This window comes from Phaethon lepturus, unplaced genomic scaffold (genome assembly GCF_000687285.1).
Source record: "Phaethon lepturus isolate BGI_N335 unplaced genomic scaffold, ASM68728v1 scaffold466, whole genome shotgun sequence".
NCBI lineage: Eukaryota > Metazoa > Chordata > Aves > Phaethontiformes > Phaethontidae > Phaethon > Phaethon lepturus.
The window spans coordinates 403-4,591 of NW_010546705.1; the positions used below are offsets into that span (position 1 = coordinate 403).

The 4,189-nt window shown below is 39.4% G+C and overlaps 1 pseudogene across 1 annotated transcript in view; it reads left to right on the forward strand.

Annotated features, from left to right (window-relative positions):
• Positions 1-997: 997 nt before the first annotated feature.
• LOC104622546 overlaps positions 998-4,189 on the forward strand; it is a 4,734-nt pseudogene continuing 1,542 nt past the window's right edge. Inside the window, exons 1-2 of the transcript XR_738052.1 lie at positions 998-1,169; positions 3,053-3,257. The product of XR_738052.1 is annotated as an ES1 protein homolog, mitochondrial pseudogene (transcript). The remainder of the gene's footprint in view (positions 1,170-3,052; positions 3,258-4,189) is intronic.

Below are 4,189 nucleotides of genomic sequence, written 5' to 3' on the forward strand. Positions count from 1 at the left end.
TGGCAGGAGGCCTTGCCCTGCTCCACTGTCCCCGCAGCCCACTCCAGGGAGGAATCAAAATTCTTGATCTGCTTTCTGGTCGTTTTTGCAGAAGTCGGGCGCTTACCCTCGCTTGAGTTCTCCTCGTTTTCTGCTAGCTGTTTCTGGGCTTTTTCGGTAACTGGGAGTAGTCGGAGAAGCCTGGGCCGGGATGTGGTGGTGTGCTTTGGTCCTGTCTGTGGCTTCAGATGGCGGAAGGTGGTTGCTTTCTGTCTCTGTGAGGCCACACTCAGGTGTCTGATGGTGACAACGGCACCCCCATATTTAGCACAAAATTTTTCTCTCTAAAATGAACTGAAGCGATGATCGCTGAGAAGTCTGCAAAGCAAGCATCAGAACAGATACGCGAAAACAGCCTTTGCAGTACACCTTTCACAAAACTTCCTATTTTTGATCCAGCCTTCCCCTTTTGTGCCTAACCAAAATACTGTGTTTTGTTTTTTCTTCCTGCTACTAGTCTTTTAGGAAAAGACTCACTTAGGAAAGTGACTAATGTCTGCACTGGAAATGCTTGTAAAGTTCACATCTTTTTCTTTGAAACTTTTTTTGTAAAACTGTTTTAGCACTCTGATCCCATAACAGTTAAGAGCAACCTTTCTGCAGACTCAGCTGTGTGTCCAGTCAGGCTGCTGGTATAAATTGTGGTGCTCTGTTTGTCCTTGGGGTTATCCACAGAGGGAAGACAGGCCCTGGCAAAATCAGTAAGCTTAATGTTGGTGTAAGAACGTGCTCCTGTCAAAAAGCTGCAGGAATATAATGGGGAGGATGGCCAGGTTTACCCATTGTAATAGGTCACCTGTCACTTTATTAAATAAAAATAGATTCATCCTGTGGAATCCACTTCTCTTGGATAAGAGACTTCAGGAACAAAAACTGTTTTCACTAAGTGATCTTTATTGTGACCAATATGTATGAGTTCTGTTTAAGTTGACAAAATTGCTTCATCTCTATATTCTAGGTGAAGATCTTTGCCCCCAATATTGAGCAAAGGGATGTAGTCAATCATCTAAAAGGAAGTCCAACAGAAGAGAAAAGAAATGTGTTAGTTGAAAGTGCCAGATTGGCAAGAGGAAACATTCAGGATTTGGCTGAACTGAAAGCTAGTGAATTCGATGCAGTCATTTTCCCTGGTAAGAGCTTTTAAAAGAAAATAATGTGTGGTTTTTCAGTTGCAAATAACTGCTTTGTCTCTGTTACTTTTTTATTTTTAAATTTGTTTAGAGAATAAATTATATACTCTTGAATTTGAGAGGTATGTGGTTTTTTTCTTTTTTACTTATTTTCTTTTGAGGATGAGAAAATGTTTTAGTGAGCTCTCATGGGTTGACAAGCCATTGCAGTTTGTTTATTAATTTATAGTTCATTAATTTAGAACACCAGAATGTTCTTTTGGTGTTAGGTCATACATTGCACCATTCCTTCTTTTTAAAGATTGTGAAAACTTTAATACCTACTTGCGGACAAGAACACTGATCAGAGCAATGCCTTATTTTTAGGGCCTCTGAAATTGTTGTCAGAATAGTAGATTGCTAAGTGGATTGTATTCCCTGTCAAATGTCAGAACATTTTGTTTTAATTATGTATCTGGTCTGCTGCTGATGAAGTTATACTAAATATGTTTACAGATAATTTTTTATTTATAGACCGCAAAATTGCGTTTGAGACAGAGGTAATTATAATCACTTCAGAAATGAAGAAACCAAAGCATCACGAGGAAATTATGACTTGCTGAAGATCACTTTCCGGAATATTCATAGTACTGTTAAATACTGCTTTCACAATTATGCCCAAGCGTTAATTTTGAAGTTATTACAGTGTCTTCTGTTGTAAGGCCAGCAGAGGGAGTGTGTGTATAACGCAGAGAAACACACTTGCAGAGCTAAAATGAGTGGGTGACATCAGGACTGATCACGGAGTAGAGGCTAGCAAATATTTTCCACGTTAATTTCATGCTGTTAAAACTCAGGCTCAGGGGGGTTGCTGTAATAACTATTAGAGGGAAATAAACCCTATTAAGTTTTAAAATTAAAATCTTACCTCAGAGATTCCAGATAACACTTGAAAGTGAACAAAGAGTGAAAGGAAAATATTAAAAATGCAAAGCTTCTTGATGTTGTCCATTGAAATACTTGCGGAAATTTCTGTTTGTTTATGGTAAAAAAGTTGATGTTGTGCACATTCCATAAGGAATCAAATATAATGGATTGTTACACTTTATTAATAACCTTCTTTCTTTGATTATTCTGATGGTTATAAATCTGACTAACAAAGGTGCCGTAAAATATAATCTGCTTGTACAATTAAACAAAGGTTAAATGCAAGTAAAGGATTGTTATAGCTAATTTATAGAAACATAAATTCAGCATTATTTTTGATAGAAAATTATGTTATCATTCACAAGTGCTGTGTCTCAGCATATTGTATGTTATCAATTCCTTTTCATATAATATCCATTTTGTTTTTATTGTGTTAACCTTTTTTTTTTTTTTTTAAATCCAAAAAGAATTCCAGGTCGGGGAAAAAGCTGTCTTGTAATTGCTTAAATATTGAACAAAACTTCAGAGTGAAATTACTGTAGAGGGTCAAATCACTGTTTGCATTACTCTCATGAACTGCACTCTCTACTTTTAACTGTTGTTGGCCTTTCTTCTAAACTCCCCTCTTGCTTATCAAGGGGTGCATATCAGATGGTGCAGCTTTTCCAGTCACTAGCAGATGAATGTGAGGTTTCCTATTTCTCTATTTGTTACTAATTGAAGTCAGATTAAGCTTTCTGGCCTACGTAACATACGTGGTATAAAAAATCTGCAGTTAAACTTTTAACATTATAAACCCATCATGTTTCATGTGCTGAAAGCTTTCAGTGTAGTAACTTATGTTACTATACGTCCTACTTATGCCATGATTATATTGTAAAAAAGGAGAACTTCTTTCTAGTGTTGAATGTAATGGCTTTTAGCAGTGTCCTACATTTGAGCTTTTGTTTTATTGTTGGTTTTTGGGGTGTTTTTAGGTGGCTTTGGTGTAGCAAAGAACCTGTGTTCCTGGGCTGTAGATGGCAAGAACTGTACTGTCAATGAGCACGTAAGCTCCACACTCCAAGCTTTCCACACTTCCAAAAAGCCCATTGGTTTGTGCTGTATATCACCAGTCCTGGCAGCTAAAGTCTTTCCTGGTTGTGAGGTAACAGTCGGCCAAGATAAAAACGTAGATGGAAGGTAAGAAGGAAATGGATGGAGGTAATTTACATGGGAATAGGATTAGGAAATGGACAGTCTTCTGTGCCTAAGTCTGAGGTCTCTGGTGCCAGTAACCTTTGGGTAACTTATTAGTGATGTTTTTCACCTATTTCAAATACTCACTTGCATAGTAATAGTAGGTGCAGAACTCCAAGGGCAGACAAATCCCCTGACCTTACAGATTCAGTCTGTGCACTACAATGTTGGAACAATTTATTCCTAAATTCAGAAATACATTGGTCTGTGATATGTTCTATAATATCAATATCCACAGACACGTTACAGTTAATCATAGAATCCTAGAATAGTTTGGGTTGGAAGGGACCTTTGAAGGTCATCTAGTCCAACCCCCCTGCAATGAGCAGGAACATCTTCCACTAGATCAGGTTGCTCAGAGCCCCATCCAACCTGACCTTGAATTTCTCCAGAGATGGGGCATCTACTACCTCTCTGGGCAACCTCTTGCAGTGTTTCACCACCCTCATTGTGAAAAATTTCTTCCTTTCACCTAGTCTAAGCCTACCCTCTTTCAATTTAAAACAATTACTCCTTGTTCAATTGCAACAGGCCCTGCTAAAAAGTCTGCCCCCATCTTATAAGCCCCCTTGAAGTACTGAAAGGCTGCAATAAGGTCACCACAGAGCTTTCTCTTCTCCGTGCTGAACAACCAACTTTCTCAGCCTGTCCTCACAGGAGAGGTGTTCCATCCCTCTGATCATTTTGGTGGCCTCCTCTGGACCCTCTCCAACAGGTCCGTGTCTTTCCTGTGCTGAGGACTCCAGAGCTGGACGCAACACTCCAGGTGGGGTCTCACCAGAGCGGAGTAGAGGGGTAGAATCACCTCCCTCAACCTGCTGCTGGCCATGCTGCTTTGGATGTAGTCCAGGATACGGTTGGGCTTCTGGACTCTG